Source organism: Ixodes scapularis, unplaced genomic scaffold, assembly GCF_016920785.2.
Source record: "Ixodes scapularis isolate PalLabHiFi unplaced genomic scaffold, ASM1692078v2 PGA_scaffold1__304_contigs__length_218370807, whole genome shotgun sequence".
In the NCBI taxonomy this organism is placed as follows: Eukaryota; Metazoa; Arthropoda; class Arachnida; order Ixodida; family Ixodidae; genus Ixodes; species Ixodes scapularis.
Genome location: NW_024609846.1, coordinates 196,593,624 through 196,609,943, shown reverse-complemented (window position 1 = coordinate 196,609,943; position 16,320 = coordinate 196,593,624). Strand labels below are relative to the sequence as shown.

The following is a 16,320-nucleotide window of genomic DNA, read 5'->3' as shown; positions in this document are numbered from 1 at the left end:
GCAAAATAAAACATCACGGCCTACTTTTTCCGACGTTCTGCAAGGAATTCCAAGCGGCAGCAACACAATACTAACAGATCACAAGACAAGACAAGGAAGTTCCCACGTCATACCACCAAACCCAAAAGCAACTGCAGATACGGAAGAGGAAATACCTTCCCATGTGGATAATCGACGCCGTACTAGTTCTAGAACCGCGCATCACATTGAGTCTGCCCATCCAGATCAAGAAAGCAGTGCAAAAGGCATCCTTCACATGTTCCTACGTCTCATGATGGAAGTCATAAAAGAAATTATCAAAGAATACCCGAAAATCGGTTCGAAATCATCCATCAAAGCTTTGTTGGCCATGGAACCACTTCTCAACGGCATTCAATGACTCATCTAACTGAGGTATACGCCACTTCCTTTTTATTACAATGGAATGCACGTCACCTAATGCCAAAACGCAGCGATTTCAAGGATTTTGTCAGTCGCTACAAATTCTCGGTTTTAGCTATCTGTGAAGGCCACGTATCCGAACAATTTCGCCTGCCTGATTACGTGCTATATCCCTCAAACGCTCAGCTCCGTTCCTCAAGAGTAATGTTAGGTATAAGATCCGAGCTTTCATCAGTAGAAATTGTGAGTGACATTGATAGTTCTGGAGAATTTGTTGCTTGTAAGGTACGCATTCGTGGCCTGGTACTTAATATTGTTTGCGTATATATACCACCAGGAAGCACAACAGACTTACAACGCCTAGAAGGTCTCATTGCTTCTTTGGATGCACCTTACATACTGTGTGGAGACTTCAATGCACATAGTCCAACCTGGGGCAGCTCTCATACATCAAAGAGAGGATCAATGTTAGACTCAATACTCATTTCAAACAACCTTTGCGTTCTAAACGACGGATCTCCGACATTCCTTAAAGGAGACGGATACACTAGTTGTTTAGACTTGACCATCTGCTCTGCAGGCTTGGTAGCTCAGGCCAATTGGTATACCGACTGCGACACCAGAGGAAGCGATCATCTACCTATCTATATAAGTCACACAAAATTACATCCATTTGTGAAACATAGACATACAGTTTTAACTGACTGGTCCAAGTTTCGTGCACTGAACGCTGACTCAATGACAAATTTGAAGACACTAGATGATTTCGTTTCTGGGATAAAAATTAACCTTGAGAAATCATCACAAACGTTAAAAGTCCCTCAAGGACATCTAGGGGTAGATCCTGAGTACCAGAAATTGCGTGCTCAACGCCGACAGGCGGAACGAAAAGCTCGAAGGAGCGGAATACTTGAAGATCAAATGAAAGCCCGACGAATTCAGACGAAAACAAAACACGAGCTCGAATATTTGGGAAAACGCCGATGGAAGAGTCTTTGGGATTCAATATTACCGAACACCCCGAAAATACAAGCATGGCGCATAGTTCGCTCATTAAAATCGCCGGTGTTACAACGCCAACCATTGCGCGCGCTGGCACTTCATCGAGGTGTTAGCGATATGAATATAGCCGAAGAATTTTGCAGAGCAGTGACGCAACACGTTTCTACAGCCATAGCAAACACGGATCAGAAAACCCCATCCCCGCGGCTATCAACAGCTTACAACCATATCATGAATCTGCCATTTAACAAAAGTGAACTGAAATGGGCATTGAGAAAGCTCAGGCGAAAAAGTGCCCCAGGACCAGATGGTATCACTCCGGCTGCACTAACGAATATTGGGAAGCACGCAATGTCCTTTTTACTGGATATGTATAACCAATGCTGGGCTAGTGGTTGTATACCCCTTGTCTGGAAAGAAGCAATTTAGTGCCTGTTTTAAAACCTGGAAAATCCCCTCTAAGCATCTCATCTTTTCGTCCAGTGAGCCTCACCAGCGTGCTGATGAAGACGATGGAACATATGGTCTTACAGCGACTAAATTGGTGGTTAGATTTCAGTGGAATATTGCCGTTCCAAATGACCGGTTTTAGGCGGAATATGTCAGCTATGGATTCTGTACTCGATCTCGTGACCTGTGTAAAACACGAACGCAGCATTCACAAAATCACAGTAGCAGTGTTTCTAGACATTCAGCGGGCATTTGACACTGTTAGCCACTGCCATGTTATCGACCAGCTTCAGCGACTAGAAGTAGGTGACCACCTAGTGAACTGGATGAGTGATTTCCTCCATGATCGATCGGTGTACGCACGGACGCCCAATGGTTTTACATCAAAGCACTATGTTTCACAAGGAGTTCCTCAAGGAAGCGTATTAAGTCCCACATTATTTAACCTTGTATTGACAGAACTTCCTGGTCTATTACCAGATAATGTATCAATTTCCATGTATGCTGATGACATATCTATTTGGTCATCAGATGCTAATCCCAGTGCGATTCAGACTCGTCTCCAAACTTCACTTTTAATAATTGAACAATTTATCATTGAACGAGGTATGTCGATTTCTACTGAGAAATCTGCGGTCCTTCCATTTACACGACGAAGACTCAATAACCTTGAACTCACGCTTGGAGGGAAACCTTTGCCTTTGGTGAAGGCTCATCGTTTCCTAGGGGTGTACATCGACCGGAACCTGTCTTGGACAGCTCATGTAAAATATTTAGAAAGAAAAATTGCGCCATACATCAATATCTTACGCTGCTGCTCTGGAACCAGATGGGGTGGCTCTTCGAAAGCACTTTTAACTCTCCACGGAGCACTCGTTACACAGTCCCTTTCGTATTCACTTCCAGCATTATGTGGGCTCTCCCGGACTCTTGAAGCGCGACTCAAACATCTGATTGCCCGCAGCCTCCGAATCTGCTTGGGAGTACCAAGAGCCCTAGCAAGCTCCTTGGTGGTTGCAGAAGCTCACGCCCTCACAATACCGATTCTACGTGAACGGGAAACTCTCCGACATTTCATTCGCCCTCTTACACGACATCATGATCACCCACTCGTTGCAACTATCCGCCGTAGGACATTTTCCAGTGTACATAAGGTAATAATGGCTAATGCAGATATAGTTCCCGCAAACTTCGGACTCCCATTTGAACCTCCAGCTGCGCTTTGGACATTTTACTCTGCAAATATTTCTACATCAGTGCCTGGAGTTGTGAAAAAATCGAATTTAAACCAAACCACGCTGAAGCAAATGACACTTTCAATGCTTTTTGAAGCCCCGGATGACGTTACTGCGGTCTACACGGATGGGTCAACAAGCGATTTATCATCTACAGCAGCATTTATAATTCCATCTTTAAATATAGAAAAAAGCTTCTTACTTTCACACAAGACAAGCTCAACTAACACAGAACTATTTGCTATTTTGCAAGCGGTTCTCTACTTTACTCAGAAAACAAGTATTATCAGTTGGACTCTCTACACGGATTCAATGAGCGCACTGAACATGATAAAATACATATCACCAACAAGTTCATCTATTGCCATTAATATTTGTTTCCACCTCTCGAGAGCTATTGAAACTGGGCATAAAATTAATTTTCAATGGATCCCTGCACATTGTGGCATTCAAGGAAATGAAGCGGCCGATCGGGCAGCCAAAAATGCCCACAATATAAATACCAAGACTGCAATTACTTTCACGAAAGGAGACACATTAAACCTGCTCAGAAGGACATCAAGGAAAAGATCCGAGGCTACTTGTTATAAAGACGCTCCTCAAAACTCCCACCTCGAACGGATTGACCCTAACTTAAAATTTTGGATGCCAAGACACATTTCAAGAGCTTCTGAAACATTGATACACAGACTTCGATTAGGTGTTCCTTTTGGACAACACTTCCTACATCGAATACGACAGGTTACCTCCCCTTTGTGCACCACATGTGACGAAATAGACGACGCAGAACACGTACTAATCAACTGCCGAAGGTACACAGATGAACGAGACCATCTTCGAGAACAAATGTCCACTATCGATAACCGCCCATTGTCCCTCACAACACTCCTTGGTCCATGGAACACACGAAGGACCCAACAAACTGTGATCGGGTATCTTGTAGATTATCTGGAGGACACAAAATTAAGTGAGAACTATTGACAACAACAAATTTCATATAGTGTACGCTCCTGGCATGCCGTCACTGTGCTGCGGCTTATTTTTGGAAGGGACAGGACACCGTTCTAGAGGCTGCCGGTCCGAGGACAAGGTGGATACCTCCTCATAGTGAGGACGGTTGCTTAGTCCAAGGACGGTGCCTCCCACCAGGGATGGTCGGACGTACTGTGACGTCGGGTTTTCGATATTGTAAATGATTATTTTATTGCATATGTATATGCATGTATGTGCGTGTACGTGTATGTATACGTGTATGTGTGTATGTGTATATATATATATGTATATATGTGTATATATATGTATATGTATGTATGTATATGTATATATGTATGTACATAATCTTTTTTTTTTTTTGTAAAATTTATATGCTGCTTGTAATTTCAATCAATGGTCTGGAGTAGCCGGCGCTGGTTCTGCAGCTGCTAAAATCTCCACTTTGAACGTTTTGTTTTAATAAAGATCTATTCTCTCTCTCCCCCGCGAATTCCGCGATTTTAAGGTGTGTCCTGACGGAAGTTGTAGCGAAGACGACGCCGTTATTCTTGGAGGGATCACAAATATCACTGCTACAAGGATCATCTGATCCGATGTCCGATGATGTTTCTTCTTTCATATTCACCGAAAAACAAAACAAAAAAACGGTGAACTTCTTTAGGAATAAATATACACCGAAAAAAACGAAAATTAAATTTTAATATAAACATCGAAAAAAGTACGCTGAATTTTGAAAAGATAAAAACCCAAAACCCGGAACCCTAGTTATTTACAATGGCAAAATATCTAAGTTTTTTTTTTTCTAAAATGAGAGTAAGACTATTTTTAAGCTCAAAGTTCTACGTAGACCCGAAGAAGTACTAAAAATAATCCAGTTTCTTAATAAACCTGCTGCTCTTTTTTTTTCTTTCCTTACATGCCCGATAAGGTTTTTAGCCACGATAAGGGGACCTGCGCGGCAACGGCGGCGACAATGGACGCTCTCCTCAAAATACGCACGCTTTCGCGGCACGCCGAGCGTGCTGCGTGTGCGGACTTAGCATTGGAGGAAACAAGGACAGACATAAAACTAAAAATCGTTTTAGAACAAGGTCAATAGCCATGCCATAGAATAAAGCGCGCTTGTTAAGCACGGCTGTTCGCTTGGCGAGTTCAAAGCTCCAACACACTTTCCCCGTATCTGTCGCAAAAACGACGCAAACAACAAAACGACGATACTGGCTTCGCCGCGGTTTAGACACGTGAGATCCGTTGGCGCACGCGCTCTGGCTGTTGGAGCGCCGCCAACATCGCCGGAAACGGGGATCGTCAGCCGTCGCGTGCACTGCCAAAAGAAAAGCTGTCGCAGCGGTCGCTTGTTGGGGCCCCACTCGGGGAAAACAAAAGCACGGCACCATGGAAGCGACTCCGTGCGCCTCGTGTAAAAAGAAGCGATACCATCGGATCACGAGGAAATGGTGAGTCGGCGATCATTCGGTTTCCCTTCGAACGATTATGAACCCAAGTATTTCTAAATGCGGTTTTGCACTGTGAACGGTATGCGCTGTCCTCGGGGGTTTCTCCACGAATTGAAGTTAGGGGGGGTGTCTAAATTTTAGGGGAGGGGGACGTTAGTGTGGGGTGGGGAGGGGGGCATTGAGAATAGAGGAGTCTTTGCGAATTAAGGGTGTGCCTTCAAAAAAAGCAAGAAAGGGGGGGTGGACACACGCACACACACACACACATATATATATGTATCGTAAAACGGAGGTAAATGCTTTAAAGGGTATCTTTAGACGATGTTCCGAGCGGCGTCCGCGCTGGATCAGATCCTAATAACTCGCTGCCTCGACGCGGCGCCCCCCCTCCCCCTCCCCCCTCAAAAAAAAAAAAAAAAAAAGGTAAGTATTGCGTGTAAGAGCGACGAAAATTCCTACAATTTTTGTATTCTAGGTAAAAAGATAATTTTCTCAAAACCGGATTACTTGTGCTGGCGGACGTCAGAAAATGCGCGATACTTACTAATTACTTCGCTAATTAATTCAAAATGGCTGATTAACTTTTTAATTAGTGAAAATAGACATATGGTTCCAACTAGAAAGTTTTGAGCGTCATCGAAAACCACTAAATCAACTTTTTTTTAGAACGATCTGAAACTCGTGGCAAACTCGGGGGCGCACCAAAGTTACCACTCCTGCAGCAGGCGCAAAGCTAGTTGTGGCAAAACGCGGATGATTTAATTAGAGCACTGCAGGGGCTCGGGTCAGCCCAAAGGCCCGAGCCCGTCCCGTCCCGGGGGCCGGGCTTTGGCCGGGTAGCACGCATTTTCTCGGGCCCGGGTCGGGCTCGGGCGCTGAACAAAATATTTTTCGGGCCGTGACGGCCCGTAACGGCTCGCGCCGGCCCAGGCCGTGCCGTGGATGGGCAGTCATGTGCCGCAAATTCTAAATTGTTGATAACGTAAAGTTTGTTCATTGATCTTTTGGGTTCAGTAAAAACACTACAGAGCCGTCCAAAAAAAGAAAAAAAAAAAGACGTTTTTCTATGGAAAGTTTTTACGCGGATAAAGGGAAACGTATGAATTCCACCAGCACAGTGGGAAAGTGAGGTCAAGGAAACGAAGACGAGGGCACTTCAGTCGCACGGCGCAACATGAGTGTCTTTTTCCTCTGCCGTTCAAACTAAAAAAAAAATAAAAAGAAGAAAAAAAAACGCGAGTTTGGCTTTGCACTTTGTGTAGGGGGCCTGACTAATTAATAATAATTTATAATAATAATAATAATTATAATAATTTTATGCTTTAGACCGACAGGCGGGCTTGACGTCACGGAGCTGCGGCGGCGCTTTGTGGTGTGGACAGAAGGGCGCACGTTTCGCATGGCCGTCACAGCATTTCAGCATGCCGCGAAGCTGCGTAGCCATTAATTGCACCGAGAGGTACAGAAAAAGTAGCGGAGTGAGTTTTGCGGACTCTGAAAGGCACAGAAGATGGATAATATCCGCGGATCGAAAAGAATGGTTGCCTAGCGCGATCGAGCGTTTGTGCGAAAGCACTTTCTTGAAGGGAAGAGCGGCTTCCATTTCAATCTCCGCCTCGAGGCTTGCTTATCTGCAGGGAAACTGTCGTCTGATCGGAGAGCACCCGGATTTTCTTCCCACGGTGGTCGCGCACAAAGCACCGGCCATGCTCGCCGGAGGCTCGCTGCCTCCGATCTACCAAGTCTAAGGAGAACGGCCACAGAACGGCAGTGTTTTAGGCGTTACCGAAAAAAAAAAAAAAGTCACGAAATACGTACACACTACCTCAAAATAAAAGGAACGCGTTACCGCTTGTCAATGAAGTGGGGATAATCTTCAATAAATGAAAATAATAGCCCACTCCGAGGCCAACAAAAATTACTTTAAAAAAAGGAATAGAAGTGCTAGGTTGGACCGATAGCAGGCGATAGGTCCACGCCCGGTGCAATGTCAGGTAAGGAGGCGACGACACGTAGATGGTCAAAAACAAAACACAAATTTAATAAGACTTAACACCAAGTAGTCGGTGGCGCGCGGCGACGAAGTAGGAACAATATAGAAATCACTTAGCGAACTATCCAAAAACCCTCGGGAGTACATGCACTAACATCCCGGTTAGTAATTCTAAAACCATTCCCAAACAACCCTCGATAAGACATACTTAAAATTGATCAAACACGTTGGCCCTAGCCAATCGCAACATAAAATAAAAGTCTTCTCTGTAGTCCAGACGCTGCCGAAGCCTGTCTTGGGGTCCCTGGTCGATGAAGAGGAGTCGTCGCGGAGTCCGGAGTCTTCACGCTGCTTGCAGGGACGACCCGACGCATTACACGCGTACGCACACGCACCGCAGTGCAAACACGCCCGAAGGCTAAAATAAGCTCAGGCCTGCAGGAAAACTAGGGTCACAGCCCTACGTACAGAAATTACAACCGCGACTCAAAAACAAGGCAATGACGAGCGGAGTCCCGGCCAGCTCCGGGCACTCCTAACCGCAAAGACGAACCACACTTCTTCCCGCCAGTCCACGTCTTTATATTGAGACTAGCGGCATTTTCAGGGCTCGTAATCTGGCTAATCTGCAATGAGCTTCTTAGCGCCAATCACCGCTCTTCGTTTTAGCAAAGCAACTAAATATACAAAAGTACAGTACCGAGAAACAAACCGTGAGAGACTTTGCCCGTCTGCGCGGCGGTGAACGCCATTCGAGATGCCTGGTTGTGAACACTGCCCTCGGTCAACAAGAAAATTAGAATAACAAATACAACAAACCAATGCTCTCGGTCGGCTTCGACTTTCGAAGAATGGAGACACCATCCCCCAGCGCTCCCATGTCCTCTCTCACCTGGGGAGAGGGTTGTTCCGCCCGGTTTCATAAACACCCGCATGGGAACGGGCACGGCCGAAAGTTGACACCATGCATCTTGCACTGCTGGTGTGCCCGAGAGTTCTTACACGAAGCTTAGAAGAAAACCCCGCGATTCGTGACACCGCTACCGATAAAAAGTAACGCAGGTTACTTTTGCGCTAGTTTTTTTAAATTATGATTTAACTTGTTTTAGTGTTTTGACAGTACAGGTATGCATAAGCTCACATATCAAGAAACATTTTGTTCATGCAGAAACTGAGCATAATTACTTTATCTTTTTCACGGTTTCACTTAAATACTGACGAGAAAAAACGCAGAAAACTCAGTTTTTAGGCTTGACGCCTAAAAACACGGAAGAAGTTGGAGTGTAATTTGTTAAGACTTGGAAAGAAATAGTAACGAGTAACGTAACTTCGTTACTTGAAATAGTAACGCAAGTGCGTTATCCGTTACTGTGTCGAAAAAGTAACGAGTGGGTTACTCGTTACTGAAAGAAAGTAACGGGGTATTGGTAAAGCCGTTATTTGTAACGCGTTACCTGCAAGACTACAGAACGGACAGAGCGTTACCGTTTGTCATGCCTTCTGGTCATGAGGGTACGGAAAGTATCATACCTTGACTCGAAGACTCTGTGTGTATTTAATCAACTAATAAATACAGTTCCGCAGACCCACAGTTTGCTCATCCAGCCGGCAGCCCCGAAACCGGCTCGAAGTAATTGTAGGTCTCGAGAGACTTGTACGCCTGCACCGTGCAGGCCGTGAAATGGCTTTACGAAAAAACTAAATAAACGATGACGTGAACCCTCGACGTCGGTGGCAGCAACTTCATGTCGGAAGCCCAGCAGGCCTTGTTTACGGCGAACGGATCCTCGAAGGCAACACCGTCCACGCACAGTTTGTTTCGATACCGCTACCGTTCAGGCTCGGGTAGCGAGCTCAAATATACTCGAGCATAACATACGGCATACGTTGGCAAGAAATACAACGCACAAATAAAGCTAAAAGCGTCCCTACAACGTTAACAACGAGCGCACGAAACGCAACGCTATGGCGAAACCGAGGAGAGTCTGACCGCTTTTGCCCACACAGCTTCCGCTAATGCGCGGCCTTCCGGCCGTGTTGGTAAACAGAGGCGCTCCGCGTTTCCGTTTATACAGCCTTTAGAAGATGCGCTAGCGTGATTCTGATTGTCTCTTCACAAAAAAATATAGAGAGAAAAGTTCTATTTGAAACGAACTGAAAAACGAAAATTCCAATATCTCTTCAAGAACTGCATAAATAAAATATAGCTCACTTTTTTTTTCAAAAAATCACTTATGAAGTGCATATTTCGTCCATATTCTGGAAAATACATAGTCTAAGTCTGTATATTTATCGGGCCCAAGTTTAAAAGAAATTTAAATCAAATATGGTCGCTTTATGCTTCGACAGTTTTTAGGTTAAAGCCTGCAAACTTTTTTGGGCTCATGTATACACGAACTCATCTCTGTGACGTCACGGCGCGGTGGTGGCGCGTCGGGCGCACTTCCGGTCTGGGGCTGTGGGCGGAAGCCGCCATGGGGCACGTGCATTCCTGTGTCACTTTGGAAGAAACTGGAAAATCTGCCTTCTCGTCAAAACGTCGCGATGGGGCTCTACTAAAAGAGTCGGGAAAGGTTTGAAGGTCAGTTTTCATGCGTTTTCTGCCTGCTCAGTTCGTCCGAGAACGTGAACAGGGGCCGTGAAAAAGGAAAAACAGACGCCGTCGGACAACGATTGCTTGGACGGGAAGCACTTTAGATTGAATTCACGGATACTTTCGGTCGTCAGATTTTTTTTGTTTTGTTCCAACATGAACGCAGAAAAACCGTCAAGTTGCACGGACCACCTGCGGACTACGTTCAGTGCGTCATCACGTTCAAACGGCCGCCTCATCGTTCGAGCTGTCACCTGTGTTGGCGCGCGTCCGTGTCGTACCTGTGTCTTTTCTCGTCCTGTTTGTTCGCGCCTTTTAACCTTTTATTCGAGCTGTCGTCTGCTCTCTCAAACATTTCTGTATGTCGTCTGCTCGTTCAAACGACAGCGGCCCGTAGACCAAACGTTCACCCGGTAATTGCGACAAGAAGTAAGTGCAGACCTCAAAAGACGTTTAAGTTTGAAGGTTGCTTCGGGTAAGTAGGGTCGGTGCGAACAGTAGATATAAGGAAATGTTGATAATTGTTACCAGTGACCATCACAGACTTGTTATGCCTGATTCACTCGGTCCGATTCTGCTTGCAATTTTCAGTATCGACGTCGATATCTCAGCTACGCAGCCCGAGCGACATCATGACTGAAAATAGCGAGCAGAACCTCACCATGTGAATCAGGCTTTAGCGTCCATTTTCCGGCGTCCACGCGGAATGAATCACCGTGTGTTACATTATTCAAGCCCAGTTTTGCGGTGTAACGAACCTCGTTAATTTTGCTGAGGCCGCTCAAGTAGTCAGACATTGCCAGAAAGACGTAGAATCAACGATTCCAACGCGAAAAAGAGCGCCGGGACTCACACCGACGCCGTCAACATCCCATTCCAAAGGTTGTCTATGGGCGACGGCGAGCCTCTTGCCCACACCCCTATAGCGCATGCGCGGCATCGGTCGCGTCCGCTAAGGGCGCTCCGGTTTGTTTGTAAACGTATATAATCTGTCGGGCTCGGGTCGGGCTCGAGCCGGGCTTAAGCTTCTGTCCAAAAATTCTGCCGGGCCCGGGCCGGGCCCGGGCGGTGTGCGTTCCGGGCCGGGTCGGGCCGGGCCTAAAAATTAAATATTTCATTGGGTTCGAGCCAAGCCCGGGCCGTGCCTCTAGCGGGCCGGGCTTAGAAATTCCGGCCCGTGCAGTGCTCTAGATAGTAGATTATCCTCGCGTTCCACCACTGCTTGTTTTGCGCCTGCTGCACGCGTGGAAACTTTGGTGCGCCCCAAGTTTCCCACGAGCTTCAGGTCGTTCTGAAAAGAGTTGATTTAGTGGTTTTCGATGACGTTTAAAAAGTTTCTAAATGGAAGCATATGTCTATTTTCACTAATTAAATAGTTACTTAACAAAATTTCTTCTTATCGCTAAGATTTGCCACCGACATAATCTCCCCTTGGCCGTATAATTATTCCGCGTTTTCGGTTTCTCTTTTTTCAAAATTCAGCGTACTTTTTTGGGTGTTTATTTTAAAATTCAATTTTCGTTATTTTTTCGGCGTATATTTATGCCCACAAAAGTTTATCGGCTGTTTTCGGTTAATATAAAATAAAAACCAACGAACACTGCATCAGACGATCCTTGCCGCTCTGATATTTGTGATGACTCAAAGAATAACGGCACAGATACATTGAAAAAGAAATGGACACTTCATTTGGCAAACGTGTGCAACTGTGAAAGAAACAAGAAAAAAAACACAGAAGTACAAACAAGTTAGATATGAAGCCTATGCCCAAAATACATGGAACTTATCTTCTGTACATCGGGATTACGTGACCTTGTTATAGTACACCCACATCTACTCTGCCAGGTTCTCTTCGTCGATCGGCACTCTTTCTTTTTTTGTTAATATGACCCTGAGCTTCAAGAATGCCCTCTTAACGCTAACACTGGACACCGGCAGGCTGAGGAGATGAAATGGAACTGTCGTTCCACTTTTTCGCCAGGGCTCTGCGGTGCGACTGGAAGGTCAAAGTGACCTTTTCCGGATAAAACTGAATTTTAGAAAATGAGTTCGACGTACTTTTATTGGTTTTTATCGGTTTAAATCGAAAATGCCGAACCTAAAAACTGACCTTTTTCGGTTAAAACCGAATTTCCGATAATGAATTCGGCCTACTTTTGTCGGTTTTTATCGGTTTAAACCGAAACCTCCGAACCCTACGTATAATGTACCTCCACAAACCGCATAAGTGAAACTTTCACGGCATGTTTCAAACAAATCTGCAAAGCTTAAAAAAAAAAATACAGGAACACCTTGTATATATATATATATATATATATATATATATATATATATATATGAGATGAAATCACCCATATATATATTTGGGTGATTTCATCTCCAATCGGGCAGGCTAAGAGGGTGTAATTATTAATTTTCACGAAAAAAATATATGTTTTGGGGGTATTTCTCAAATGGAGGAGGGCGCAAACCGCATGTTCTCCCGATATTTTGTTCTCGAGTAACGAGCCGTAGAAGCCGCAGCGGCAGAAACTAGTGTTTTTGCCTGCCGTCGCAGGTCGCGTGTTTGACTCCCTCTACTGACGCTATTGTTTTCTCTACACCCTTTTAACTTTTCCCCCTCATTTAATAGGTATTATAAAGATACCTTGATGTATTCAAATATTTTTAGGAATTTGATTGTTTTCTAAAACACATGTCAAACTCGTCGCTCCGGTCGCTTTTCGGTCAAATTTGACCGAAAATTAACGAATTTTAATTAATTAGCCGACTTATCGCAAAGATTAGCCACCCACATAATGTCTGCATGGCCGTATAACCCACCTGCACAAACCGCATTATTGTAGCTTTCACGTTTTTTTTAAACAAATGTGTAAGAATAAAAAAAAAACACCCTGTATATATATATATATATATATATATATATATATATACATATATATATAGGACTGATGTAAGACTGTAAAATTGACAAGTGGAGCTGTAGTATGCGAACGAAGAGGGTAGATTGATTATTGAATTGATTGCATTAATGTTGCTCCGCATTTGGGTAGACGACAGCCGTTGCTGATTTGAGGCCCATGCTAGTTCCAAGTTGCGGCAGTGACGTAGCAGGTCATTTCAGCTTGCAAATATCGGGAAGGGTCCGTCTTGCAAGATGTCTAGGGAACCACTCCTCCCGATGGGCACCGGCTGCACCGTATATATAGGGGGAGTGAGTGAAGATTGGCCACACGTGGGGCCTTGACAGTGGGAGGCCCACGGTTCAAGTCCTTGGCTCGCGGCTCTTTCGTAATGTTCAAACGTAAAGAACAGGTAACCACCAAAATGTATCGGACATTATATATATATGATAGAGAGTTTTAGTAGATCGTTCCGATACCTTTGATAGCCCCGATAACGATACTATGCGTGCGCAAGGGAGGCGGTGGCGGAGTATCGGGTATCGTTATCGGAGTCATGGGAACGGTCTACTAAAACTCTCTATTGTTACATTTCCTTAACTCACAAGAGGACGTCCATAACCAACTCAGGCCAGATTAGAAGTCTGTCACGTGCCGCCTGCACGCGCTTTGTCTTCATCTTCCGTGGTTCCCGGCACGCGCCTCAGCACGCCACTACAATACGAGGTGTTGTCAAAAACTTCCGGGACTGATTTTTTAGCGTAAATAGAGAGGTCAGCACAAAGATGCGCGCGCAGCAGTCGAAGGCAGGGACCTTGCTGCGTCATTTTGCTGAAGGGCGTTGCTCCGTGAACATTTGGAAGTGCCACACGAGCGTGTTTGATTACGTGCACGAGCATAATGGCGATCCCTGGTAGACTGCAAACCAAAGCCAGACCGGACAGGAATTTTATGTCAAACTCGGCAACTATAAAACAGAGACCTTTGAGAGGATTTAGAAGGCTTATGTGAAAAAAATAAACAAAAAACAGTAAGGTGTGTGATGTGTTTTAAGTGGCACTCCCGCGTCAAGAATGCAGAATATCACTGAAGTGAAGAAGTCGGATGAGGTCGCTTTACCGCTCTTTGTCTTCCAGCGATGTCCTGCCATTCCTGAAGCCCGAGTGCCCCTTTAAACTTTTCGCTAAATTCACTCCTTTCTGACACAACCCTACGGAATAATTTCAAAGGTCTGTGTTTTATATTTGCCGAGTTTGACGCAGAATGCATGTTCGCTGTCGCTCTGGTTGGTAGTATATGGTCGCAAAAACTCATGAAACGTAGTTCCCAATGTTCACAGGGCGGCGCCCTCTGGTATAACGAGACACGAAGGTCCCTTCCTTCGACTGCTGCACGCGCATCACTGTGCTGCCCTCTCTCTTTACGCTACAAAATCAGTCCCGGAACTTTCTGATCACACCTCGTGCTTTCACATGTTTTCACATGCATCGTTTTATCCAGATTTTTTGTTTGCTTTGCTTTCTTCTTCTTGACTAGTTTCCGCAGAAATATTTTTTTTTTCTGTATTGGTGCAATGCCCCTGCCGGGGTCCGTAGGAAAAATAAAGGAATAAATGAAAGAAAAAACAAAAAATACGTAAGGGATTTTCTATTTTCAATAAATCAAATTAATACTAAATTTCATGGCAATGCCAGTTTGGGTACCTGCAGGTGCATGTTTTCTTTGAAGCGAGTTCCACGCCTACTGAACTAATGCATTTCTATCTCGAGGGTTACGGCCGATTTAATAAAATGTCTAAATATCCAAGTTTCTCTTAGTTCTTCTTCTTTTTTTTTCTTTCTTTTGTATCGTAAAGCGTAGACGAAGCCATACTTCGATTTATGGTGCACGACGTACCGGCAGTTCGGCCCCTAATAGCCCTCGTTATCACGAGGAGAGGACACGTCGGTCCTATCTTATATGGCTCTTATACGATTCGGCGTCGTCCTGTCGTGCAGTCGCCCGGAGGCGCCTCAGGATGTTACACGAGAGATACGCCCGGATACCTTTTGAGTCAAAGTACGTAACTCTGCGTCGCTCCTCTCGCGTTAACCGCCAACGCGACGTTGTTTCAGTGTACTCGATGCGCACCATGCGTTAACTCTTCGAAAGCGGCGCATTTGCATCTTTTTTGCTAGCATGCATACACCTGCTCTCATTTTAATAATTAGAACCACGCGTTTTAGGGGCGAAGCTCCTTCGGGTCTAGCCTTGTCCGTCCGTCGTTCGTGCTCATATCGATTGCCATCTCATCTGTCTTCTTAAAAAAGAAAAAAAAGTATTTGTGCAGTCGACAGGATTTGAACTTGTACGGGGAGTCCCCAATGGATTTCTAGTCCATCGCCTTAACCACTCGGGCACGATTGCGGGACGAGTAGGGGGCTCTGAGATGTGGTAGTAACTCAAGAGCTGGGGATGTCATGGATGAAACGTTGCATGTAGCCGCTCAACATCTATACAGGAGGGGGCGCTGCGGTCAAATGCGTATATAATCGCGATAAACTTTACATGTATTGGCTCAACGTTTATAGACGAGAGGGCGCTGCGGTCAAATGCTCAAATGCGTATATAACCACGTTCCCTACCACACATTCCATACCAACGCAACCCGGAACTCAGCACTACCTATGAGGAATAAAAAAAAAATCGGCACCATCAGCACTACCTATGAACAAAATCAGTGTCATCAGCACCACCAGAGCTTCGCCCCAATCAACATCATTCACCACGTGGAGATGCGCTCATTTTTTATTGTTTTTTCTTGCTACGTGCTTTAAAATGTAGAGTATAACAAGCCTGTCATGAATACGGGAAATGGGCGCAAGGGAGTTATGTAGAGGCGGATGTTGTGTATGGGCGTTTTCCACGCGTGGCCTTTGGTGAGTGACGTTTAACAATTGCGGTGCTCACACTGTCGGCACGAACAGGTAATTGCGTGTGAAGCTCTACGCTCGTCAATACCTTTTCCTTATGAAATGCTAAAAAGTCACCGATATCTTGTTCGCTCTGTGTCGCGTATTGTGCGTGCTTTCAAGCAGTAAGTTGCCTGTGCGACCGCTAGTGAAACAGTTTCTTGTCTAACCGAAGAGAAAAGTAAATACACTCAGTCGTGTGGACACATGGAAACTACGGAAAACAATATCTATATATTTTAACACTTTTAGGAACCCTTAGCTCACCAGATGTGGTTCGGTCAGGCGATTCGGTTGGTGCTTAAATTTGAGAATAGTGTTGGAGGCACTTGACTATCATGTGCAGGCACGTAGCCAGGATT

The 16,320-nt window shown here is 45.1% G+C and overlaps 1 protein-coding gene across 1 annotated transcript in view; it reads left to right on the top strand.

Annotated features, from left to right (window-relative positions):
* Positions 1–5,366: 5,366 nt before the first annotated feature.
* LOC115314577 (monocarboxylate transporter 7) overlaps positions 5,367–16,320 on the top strand; it is an 80,732-nt gene continuing 69,778 nt past the window's right edge. Inside the window, exon 1 of the mRNA XM_042291024.1 lies at positions 5,367–5,518. The gene's annotated coding sequence lies outside the window, so the exon portion shown is untranslated. The remainder of the gene's footprint in view (positions 5,519–16,320) is intronic.